Source organism: Vitis riparia, chromosome 5, assembly GCF_004353265.1.
Source record: "Vitis riparia cultivar Riparia Gloire de Montpellier isolate 1030 chromosome 5, EGFV_Vit.rip_1.0, whole genome shotgun sequence".
Lineage (NCBI taxonomy): Eukaryota > Viridiplantae > Streptophyta > Magnoliopsida > Vitales > Vitaceae > Vitis > Vitis riparia.
The window spans coordinates 9,439,235-9,450,962 of NC_048435.1; the positions used below are offsets into that span (position 1 = coordinate 9,439,235).

General features: G+C 27.1%; 4 non-coding genes across 4 annotated transcripts; all 4 read left to right on the plus strand.

The window, feature by feature from the left end:
• Positions 1-1,121: 1,121 nt before the first annotated feature.
• Positions 1,122-1,194, plus strand: TRNAK-CUU. The gene has a single exon. It is a non-coding gene; the product is annotated as a tRNA-Lys (tRNA).
• Positions 1,195-1,941: 747 nt separating this feature from the next.
• TRNAK-CUU lies at positions 1,942-2,014 on the plus strand. The gene has a single exon. It is a non-coding gene; the product is annotated as a tRNA-Lys (tRNA).
• Positions 2,015-5,298: 3,284 nt separating this feature from the next.
• TRNAK-CUU lies at positions 5,299-5,371 on the plus strand. The gene has a single exon. It is a non-coding gene; the product is annotated as a tRNA-Lys (tRNA).
• Positions 5,372-6,083: 712 nt separating this feature from the next.
• Positions 6,084-6,156, plus strand: TRNAK-CUU. The gene has a single exon. It is a non-coding gene; the product is annotated as a tRNA-Lys (tRNA).
• The last annotated feature ends 5,572 nt before the right edge of the window (positions 6,157-11,728 follow it).

Below are 11,728 nucleotides of genomic sequence, written 5' to 3' on the forward strand. Positions count from 1 at the left end.
CTTGGCGATTTCATGTGTTTGACCTGTAGGTCTAAATGCTTATTGTTTTTCCAATGAGTCTAATTTTTCCTAGATAGTTTTTATTTTTTATATTTTATTTTATTTATTTTAGCTAATCTTTTTTATGTTGACATTCTTCTAGATTCTATGGTACAAGGTCATTATCATTTCTTATGACATTAGTATCCACTTAAAAAAGATATATTATCAACAATAAGGGTCTTTCAATTTCATTTTTCTCTTGTATATAAATAGCTAATTGTTATCTCATTATTATTGGGTATTTTTAATTTTTTTTAGAAGCTAATTATATAATTTATGCCTCTTTGGGGGTCATTTGTTTAATTTGTGCCTCTGTAGGGATTACTTGAGACTTATAAATCAACTTGTGAACTCATTGAAAGTGTGGCTTGTCTTTATGTGCTAATAGGAAATATGAAATTTTAAAGTATAAACTATAAATAGTAGCACAAAGGTAAACTAAATTTTAATAAAATAATATTTATATAATCAAGTATAAATTACTATTAATATATTTAGAAATTTTTATTTCATTGAAACCATATTATATTTCATTAGTTAAAATTAAAATATGTTACATTTATAAAATAAGTAAAATTTTATAGAAAAAAATTATCTAGACTAAAATTTTTAACTTAAATTAGTCAATTGATTTCTTTTGGAATCAGCTTGTCTTCCCTTATAGGCAAGAAATTTGTCTCGTTAAATTAGAAATTTTCATAACATATAGTAATATCCTTTAAGGATTCAAATATACTAGTCACTAGTTGAAAAAACTTCTAGTTCCTTAATGGATATCCATATGACATTTCAAGAAGTTGATACATCATTGTTCACCTCGAGGGACCAAGTTGGTCATCTCAGATTCTTTTCGTTCAATAATCAATCTAATTTTGCCAACATTGTTGTGAAGTTGGGTTGTTGGTAAAGGTAATAATTAGGCTTCCATGTATTTTTCTTTTTCTTTCCCCTCAAGTTTATGCCATTGTCTACTTTTCCAAAAAAACAAATTTCACTTTGATTCTCCTCTTCGACTTTTATTTACTTGTTTGCTTTTTATTTCTTATATTTTAAAAATATGGAATTTCAATAATATCCTAGCCTATCTAGCTCAGTCAGTAGAGTGCAAGGCTCTTAACCTTGTGGTCATGGGTTCGAGCCCCACGATGGGCGTGTGTTTATGTGCTAATAAGAAATATGAAATTTAAAAGTATATATTATAAATAGTAAAGCAAAGGTAAACTAAGTTTTAGTAAAATAATATATATATATATATATATATATATATATATATATATATATATATAGGCAAGTATAAATTAATTTTAATATATTTAGAAATTTTTATTTCATTGAAAACATATTATAGTTCAGTAGTTAGAACTTAAATATGTTACATTTATAAAATAGTTAAAGTTATATATATATAATTATCAATATTAAAAATTTTAACTTAAATTAGTCAATTTTGGATTTCTACTTCAATCAACTTGTCTTACTCTAATTGCAAGAAATTTGTCTCATTAAATTAGAAATTTGCATAACTTATAACAATACTCTTTAAGGATTCAAATATGCTAGTAAATAGTTGAAAAAACTTCTAGTTCCTTAATGGATATCCATATGACATTTCAAGGAGTTGATACATCATTGTTCACCTCGAGGACCAAGTTGGTCATCTCAGATTTTTCTAATTCAATAATCAATCTACTTTTACAAACATTGTTGTAAAGTTGGGTTGATGGTAAAGGTAAAAATTAGACTTCCATGTATTTTTCTTTTTCTTTTCCATCAAGGATGTGCCATCGTCCAATTTTCCAAAAAGGTAAATTGCACTTAAATTCTCTTATTTGACTTTTATTTATTTTTTGATTTTTAATTTACTATATTTTAAAAATATGAAATTTTAATAATATCTCGGCTCGTCTAACTCAATCGGTAGAGCGCAAGGCTCTTAACCTTGTGGTTGTGGGTTCGAGGCCCACGATGGGCGTGTCTTTATGTGCTAATAAGAAATATGAAATTTAAAAGTATATACTATAAATAGTAGCACAAAGGTAAACTAAGTTTTAATTAAAAAAAAAATATTTATATAGTCAAGTACAAATTAATCTTAATATATTTAGAAATTTTTATTTCATTGAAAACATATTATATTTCAATAGTTAAAATTTAAATATGTTACATTTATGAAATAGTTAAAGTTTTATAATAAAAAAATACCTATAATAAAAATTTTAAATTGAATTAGTCAATTTTGGATTTCTACTTGAATCAGCTTGTCTTTCTCTAATTGCAAAAAAAAATTGTCTCATTAAATTAAAAATTTGCATAACATATAATAATACCATTCAAGGATTCAAATATACTAGTCACTAGTTGAAAAAACTTCTAGTTCCTTAATGGATATCCATATGACATTTCAAGGAGCTGATACATCATTGTTTACCTTGAGAGACCAAAATAGTCATCTCAGATTCTTCCAATTCAATAATCAATCTAATTTTGCCAACATTGTTGTGAAGTTGGGATGGTAGTAAAGGTAATAATTAGATTTTCACGTATTTTTCTTTTTCTTTTCCCTCAAGGTTGTTCCATTGTCCAATTTTCCAAAAAAATAAATTGCACTTTGATTCTCCACTTTGACTTTTATTTACTTGTTTGCTTTTTCTTTCTTATATTTTTAAAAATAGAATTTCAATAATATCCTAGCCCGTCTAGCTCAGACGTCAGTAATACCCAAGGCTTTTAACTTTGTGGTCGTGGGTTCGAGCCCCACAATGGGCGTGTCTCTATATGCTAATAATAAATATGAAATTTAAAATATATACTATAAATAGTAGCACAAAGGTAAACTAAGTTTTCATACAAAAAAATATTTATATAGTCAAGTATAAATTAATATTGGTTTATTTAGAAAAAAAAATTCATTGAAAACATATTATATTTTAGTAGTTAAAATTAAAATATGTTACATTAATAAAATATCTAAAGTTTTATTGAGAAAAATGCTCTATATTGAAAATTTTAACTTAAATTACTCAATTGATTTTTTTTGGAATGAAACTTGTCTCCCCTTAATGGCAATAAATTTTTCTCAAATTAGAAATTTGCATGCCATGTAATAATACCCTTTAAGGGGATTCAAATATACAAGTCACTAGTTGAAGACACTTTTGGTTCTATAGTGGATATTCATATGACATTCCATGGAGTTGATGCATCATTGTTCACCTAGGGGGACTAAGTTGGTTATCTCAGATTCTTCAGGTTCAATGATCAATTTACTTTTGCAAATAATGTTGTAAAGTTGGGTTGGTGGTAGAGGTAAAAATTAGACTTCTAAGTTTTTTTTTTCTTTTCCGTCAAGGATGTGCCATTGTCCAATTTTCCAAAAAGGTAAATTGCACTTAAATTCTCCTCTTTGACCTTTATTTACCTTTTTGTTTTTCATTTACTATATTTTAAAAATATGGAATTCAATAATATCCTAGTTTGTCTAGCTCAATCAGTAGAGTGCAAGGCTCTTAACCTTGTGGTCATGGGTTCGAGCCCCATGGTGGGTGTGTCTTTATGTGCTAATGAGAAATATGAAATTTAAAAGTATATACTATAAATAGTAGTACAAAGGTAAACTAAGTTTTAGTAAAAAAAAAAAAAAATTATCAAGTCAAGTATTAGAAATTTTTATTCCAGTGAAAACATTATATATTTTAGTAGTTAAAATTTAAGTATGTTACATTTCTAAAATAGTTAAAGTTTTATAAAAAAAATTATTATATTAAAAAATTTAACTCAAATTAGTCAATTTTGGATTTCTACTTGAATTGGCTTGTCTTCCTCTAATTACAGGAAATTTGTCTCATTAAATTAAAAATTTGCATAACATATAATAATCATGGTTTTAAAAACCAGACCGGACCGGCCGGTCCGACCGGTCCAACCATCGACCGGTGAACTATCCGATTTGGTCCGCTCAATGAACCGTTTTGTTATCAAATCGGCATTGAACCGTTCAAACCGACGGTTCAACCATCGAACTGGACGACTTGTCCAGTTTTTTGCAAACCGGTCATAACTTAAAAACAGGTTTTTGCTTATTATGAAAAAGCCCATTCCAGGCCCAATGCTTACAAACTCAACCTATTAAACCATCTTTGGTCCCAGCCACTAGGCCTAGTCCAGTGATATGATAAAACATTATTATTTGGGCCATGTCTACAAGCCCAATTTGCAGCATTTTTTATTTTAAAATAACACTTGCATTTGGGCCATGCTTCCAAGCCCAGCTTGCTGGCTTGTTTGGCTTAATGGCAAGTTGGAAGGTATTTATAGAGCACATGGAGCACATAAAATTCTTGTGCTTCCGATGTGGGATTGGGAATGAGACTATTAGAGGAAAACATTGCCTCTAGAGGGTTGGACGCATGGAACTTTGATTTTATTTCAAAATTTTATCATATAAAATCTTTAAAAAAATGTAAATATTTAAATTCCTGTTTATTTTTATAATAATTATAAAAAAATAATATAAATTAGTTAATAGAATAATTTAAAAACAATACAATACAAAGACAAAAAAATAAAATTAAATATTTTAAATTTTTTTCATCTTAAATATATCTTCTTTTTTAAATATTACATATTTCTATTTAATAAAATTTAAAATATTAAACTTTATCATTTAATTTAATATACCAAATATAAAAATCAAACATTATTAAAATTTGTAATTTTATATATTTTTAATTTTTATAATTATTTTTTATTTTAATAATATATAAATTATATATTTATGACGTCACCGGTTCGATAGCGGTTCGACCGTCGGTCCGACCAGTGAATCGTGAACCGGTAACTTTTCTGGTTTGATCACCGGTCCGGTTCTGAAAACACTGATAATAATACCCTTCAAGGATTCAAATATATTAGTCATTAGTTGAAAAAATTTCAAGTTCCTTAATGTATATCCATATGACATTTCAAGGAGTTGATACATCATTATTCACCTCGAGGGACCAAGTTGGTCATCTCAAATTCTTTTGGTTCAATAATCAATCTAATTTTGTCAACATTGTTGTGAAGTTGGGTTGGTGGTAAAGGTAATAATTAGGCTTCCACATAATTTTCTTTTTCTTTTTTTCCTTCAAGGTTATTCCATCGTCCAATTTTCCAAAAAAAAAAAAAAAATTGCACTTCGATTCTCCTTTTTGACTTTTATTTACTTGTTTGCTTTTTATTTCTTATTTTAAAAATATGGAATTCAATAATATCCTAGCTCATCTAGCTCAGTCAGTAGAGTGCAAGGCTCTTAACCTTGTGGTCATGGGTTCGAGCCCCATGGTGGGTGTGTCTTTATGTGCTAATAAGAAATATGAAATTTAAAAGTATATACTATAAATAGTAGAGCAAAGGTAAACTAAGTTTTAGTAAAATAATATTTATATAGTCAAGTACAAATTAATAGTAATATATTTATAAAATTTTATTTCATTGAAAACATGTTATATTTTAGTAGTTAGAATTTAAATATGTTACATTTATAAAATAGTTAAAGTTTTATAATAAAAAAAAATTATCTATATTAAAATTTTTACTTAAATTAGTCAATTTTGGATTTCTACTTAAATCAGCTTGTCTTCCTCTAATTGTAGGAAATTTGTCTCATTAAATTAGAAATTTGCATAACATATAATAATACCCTTCAAGGATTTAAATATACTAGTTAGTAGTTGAAAAAACTTATAGTTCCTTAATGGATATCCATATGACATTTCAAGGAGTTGATACATCATTGTTTACCTCGAGGTACCAAGTTGGTCATCTCAGATTCTCTCGGTTCAATGATCAATCTACTTTTGCAAACATTGTTGTAAAGTTGGGTGGGTGGTAGAGATAAAAATTAGATTTCCATGTTTTTTTTTTCTTTTCTGTCAAGGATGTGCCAATGCCCAATTTTCCAAAAAGCTAAATTGCACTGAAATTCTCCTCTTTGACATTTATTTACTTTTTTATTTTTTATATACTATATTTTAAAAATATGAAATTTTAATAATATCTCATCTTGTCTAGCTCAGTTGGAATAGCACAAGGCTCTTAACCTTGTGGTTGTGGGTTCGAGCCCCACGATGGGCACAAAGGTAAACTAAGTTTTAATAAATAAAAAATATTTATATAGTCAAGTATAAATTAATATTAATATATTTAGAAATTTATATTTCAGTAGTTAAAATTAAAATATGTTACATTTATAAAATATCTAAAGTTTTATTGGGAAAAATTATCTCTATTGAAAATTTTAACTTAAATTAGCCAATTGATTTTTTTGGAATGAGCTTGTCTCCTCCTAATGGCAATAAATTTTTCTCCTTAAATTAGAAATTTGCATGCCATGTAATAATACCTTTCAAGGGGGTTCGAATATACAAGTCACTAGTTGAAAACACTTCTGGTTCTTTAATGGATATTCATATGACATTCCATGGAGTTGATGTATCATTGTTCACTTGGGGGGACCAAGTTGGTCATCTCAAATTCTTACGATTCAATGATCCATCTACTTTTGCAAACATTGTTGCAAAGTTGGGTGCGTGGTAGAGGTAAAAATTAGACTTCCATGTTTTTTTTTCTTTTCCGTCAAGGATGTGCCATTGTCCTATTTTTCAAAAAGGTAAATTGCACTTAAATTCTCCTCTTTGACTTTATTTACTTTATGATTTTTTTATTTACTATATTTTAAAAATATAGAATTTTTAATAATAAATATCTCAACCCGTCTAGTTCAATCGATAGAATGCAAGGCTCTTTTGTGGTCGTGGGTTCGAGCCCCTGATGGGCGTGTCTTTATGTGCTAATAAGAAGTATGAAATTTAAAAGTATATACCATAAATAGTAGCACAAAGGTAAACTAAATTTTAATAAAAAAATATTTATATAGTCAAGTATAAATTAATATTAATATATTTATAAATTTTTATTTCATTGAAAACATATTATATTTAGTAGTTCAAATTAAAATATGTTAAATTTATAAAATATCTAAAGTTTTATCTAGAAAAAAATTTCTATATTGAAAATTTTAACTTAAATTAGTCAATTGACTTTTCTTTTTTTTTTTTTTGGAATGAGCTTGTCTCCCCCCAATGGCAAGAAAATACTTTTCAAGGGGGTTCAAATATACAAGTCACTAGTTGAAGAGACTTTTGATTATTTAATGGATATTCATATGATATTCACTGGAGTTTATGCATCATTGTTCACCTAGGGGGACCAAGTTGGTAATCTCAAATTCTTCTAGTTTAATGATCAATCTACTTTTGGAAACAATGTTGTAAAGTTGAGTAGGTGGTAGAGGTAAAAATTAGGCTTCCATGTATTTTTTTTTTTTTTTTCATTTTCATCAAGGATGTGCCATTGTCCAATTTTCTAAAAAGGTAAATTGCACTTAAATTCTTCTCTTTGACTTTTATTTTCTTTTTCATTTTTTATTTAATGATTTTCCAAATATGGCATTTTAAGGAAAACTAAGTTTTAATAATATATATATATAGTCAAGTATAAATTAATATTAATATATTTATAAATTTTTATTTCATTAAAAACATATCATATTTCAGTAGTTAAAATTAAAATATGTTACACTTATAGAATATCTAAAGTTTTATCCATAAAAATTATCTATATTGAAAATTTTAACTTAGATTAGTCAATTGATTTTTTTTGGAATGATACTTGTCTCCCCCTAACGACAAAAAAATTATCTCCTTCAATTAGAAATTTGCATTCCATGTAATAATACCCTTCAATGGGGTTCAAATATACAAGTCACTAATTGAAGACACTTCTAGTTCTTTGATGGATATTCATATGACATTTCATGGAGTTGATGCATCGTTGTTCACCTGGGGGGACAAGTTGGTCATCTCAGATTTTTTTGGTTCAATGATCAATCTACTTTTGCAATCAATGTTGTAAATTGGGTGGGTGGTAAGGTAAGAATTAGACTTCCATGCATTTTTCTTTTTCTTTTCCAGTAAGGATGTGTTGTTGTCCAATTTTTCAAAAAGGTAAATTGCACTTAAATTCTCATCTTTGATTTTTATTTACTTTTTTATTTTTTATTTACTATATTTTAAAAATATGGAATTTTAATAATATATCAGTCTGTCTAGCTCAGTCAGTAGAATGCAAGGCTCTTAACCTTGTGGTCATGAGTTCGAGTCCCATAGTGGGCGTGTCTTTATATGCTAATAAGAAATATGAAATTTAAAAGTATATACTCTAAATAGTAGCGCAAAGGTAAACTAAGTTATAATGAAAAAATATTTATATAGTCAAGTATAAATTAATATTAATATATTTAGAAATTTTTATTTCATTAAAAACATATTATATTTTTGTAGTTAAAATTAAAATATGTTACATTTATAAAATATCTAAAGTTTTGTCCATAAAAATTATCTATATTGAAAATTTTAACTTAAATTAGTCAATTGTTTTTTTTTTTTTTTGGAATGAGCTTGTCTCCTCCTAATGGCAGGAAATTTTTCTCCTTAAATTAGAAATTTGCATGCCATGTAATTATACCCTTCAAAGGGGTTCAAATATGCAAGTCACTAGTTGAAGACACTTTTGATTCTTTAATGGATATTCATATGACATTCCATGGAGTTGATGCATCATTGTTCACCTAGGGGGACCAAGTTGGTCATCTCAGATTCTTCTAGTTCAATGATCAATCTACTTTTGCAAACATTGTTGTAAAGTTGGGTCTATGGTAAAGGTAAAAATTAGACTACTATGTACTTTTCTTTTTCTTTTCAGTCAAGGAAGTGTCATTGTCCAATTTTCCAAAAAGGTAAATTGCACTTAAATTCTTATCTTTGACTTTTATTTACTTTTTTTATTTTTTATTTACTATATTTTAAAAATATAGAATTTTAATAATATCCCAGCCCGTCTAGCTCAATCAGTAGAGCACAAGATTAAGAACCTTGTGGTCTTGGGTTTGAGCCCTATGATTGGAGGCCAAATATGTGCTCTAATGGCACATATTTGATATGATTTGTGCACCTAAGAACACTCAAATCACCTAACTTGACCTAAATCGAAGCTAAGGACCTAGTCATGAGTTTAACTTGTATTTTGGAGATTTATCTCAGGTTCAAGTGAAGAAAATGGTGCAAGTTGAATCACTTTTGATTTTGAAATATCAAGAAAGGGTTAAATGAGTAAATAAGTGAGTCAAGACTCATGGACCATGAGGAAAGGCAAGATGATGATATCATGAGTTTGGAAAATGAGAAATGATCATTATAGAGTAAGAAAGAAGGTAAGAAAACATGGGAAATGAGGCATGAAGCAAGATTCAACTGCATGGAAATTTAGAACTCAAAACCTGATGACAACATATACTTTGAATTTGAGGACAAATTTAGAGCATTTCCTAGAATCCATTTTATACATACTATATATCCTTTCGAAGTTCGGGAAGTCAAAAGTCCAACACTTCAAACGGTGTGCAAAAAGTGCAATTAAAAATAAAGAATTTATGGCCATTTGAAGATAACTGTGCAAAATTGAAGGGTCATTTCAAAATAATTTTGAAATTCATGATTTCTTTTTTGGAAAAGCATATTTTAGAAAATCTAATTCTATGTCCTAGGGTTAGTTAGGTTACCTATTAAAAAGGTACTATAAGGTGACACCCCTTTAAACCCTAAATAGAGGTCTCCACTAGGTTTAGGTAAGCATGGCAATGGGTTAGTTAACTAATGGATACCAAAGAATCAATGAATATAGAACAAGTTAAAGATGATTAGTGATGAAAATCAAATTAGGATATCGTAGCATGCATATCTATAAAAGTAAATAAATTAGAAGGAGATGAAGCATACCTTGATAACAAGCCAAGCACTTTTATAAAAAAAATTGGTTTAATCCACAAAAAATAATAATGAATTTAAAAATCATAGGTTAAACCCCATACATAACACATATCTTAAATTGAGGAATGAAATATGACAAAGAATGAGTTCAAGGGAACAAAATACAATAATCATGTTTACAAATTCAAAATTAGCTAATTTATGTTCACTATCAAATGAATGATTTTAATCTAAACAAAGTTTTAATTTTTATGTATAATACATCTACAATATGAATCAGTAATCAAAAGTTTCACAAACATACTCAAGAATGTTAAAAAAAAAAAAAAAACATGTGAATTATTATTAATATGGAAAAATAAATGTTTTTACAAAATAATTCCTAAATAAATATCTAAAGAAGTTATTTCATCTAAGATAAAGAATGGAGGATAAGTTAAATATGCCTAGATAACAATCCAAGAGCCCAAATTAATTAATAACGTCTCAATTAATTCTAGATTAAATCGCAATTGAGACACTATACAGAATAATCAACATGTGATCATAACAGGGGAGTTTACAAAATAAATCCTAAAAAAAATATCTAGAAGTGGAATTTCATTATAAAAAAAAAAAAAATTGGTCAACCCAAAAGGCCAAATTATTTAATTATGTGTCAATTAATACCAAGTTTCATAAAATCACAATTGTTCCAGAGTAGAGTATTTTTCGATGGCATACAAAGACTATTTTTTTTAACTAACTTAGAGATGTGATAAAATCATACCAAAATTTTTATAATATATTCAATATGTCTAGTTTATATAAAAAAATAAATCCAAGGAATAATCATAGACATAACATATTTAAAATTAAATAAACATTTCTTAACTCCAAAAAAGAACCTATGTAATGAGTGCAAAAAAAAAAAAAAAAAATCTTATCTCCTACCTAGGAAATTAGTTTTTAATATTTTAATTGTCTAAAATTAAACTCAATAAGTCTAGATTAAGAAAAAATAAAACGTCAAAATAAATTAACAAAGTCAATAACTAATTTATTTTTACAAAAACATTTTGTGTCTAGAATAGTACTGAAAATATATCTACTAAAAGACTAAATTAAATCTTTTAATTAGAGAAGTGTTTGAAGTTCAAGCAAAATTTATTTCACACATTTAAGGAGTCTATAATAATATCCAAGCATTGAAATAATTTTAAAAGGTCTCTAAGTAGTCAGATTCTAATTTACAACTTTAAAGGTGTAGTGGACAATTAACCATGGCAATAGAGAAGTAATTTTTGGAAAACTTTGTATGTAGGGATTCATTAATTCCCTTTTTAATTTTCATGAATTCATCCATGATTTCTTAACCTTAAATTATCATGAGCAAGCTCAACAAGACTAGGAATGACTTCATTATATAGAGCTATGAATTTAATTCATGTATGAGAAAAATCGAAAATCAATGAAAACCTTTTCTAACATGCATACGAAATGAATCAAAGTAGCATTATGTTTGAAAATAGAGTTCTCTTTACCCAATTGACCTAAGATGAATTTGAATAATGAATTTTGAGGACTCATTTTATTTTAGAAACAACTGAAAACATTTTCAAAATCGTTAAAACACATAAAATCATAAATCAATAAATAAATATAAAAAAAACACCTTAAGACGAGTGTGTGTGTGTGTGTGTTAACAATTGAGTAATCAAATGTGTGAATCGTGACCTATTTGTGTATAATGAAAATAACCAAAAACTAAGCCTTAAATTGAGCCAAAACAAAGCCTCTAAAGTGACTTAAACAAACATGCAAAATCAACCTAAAAGTAA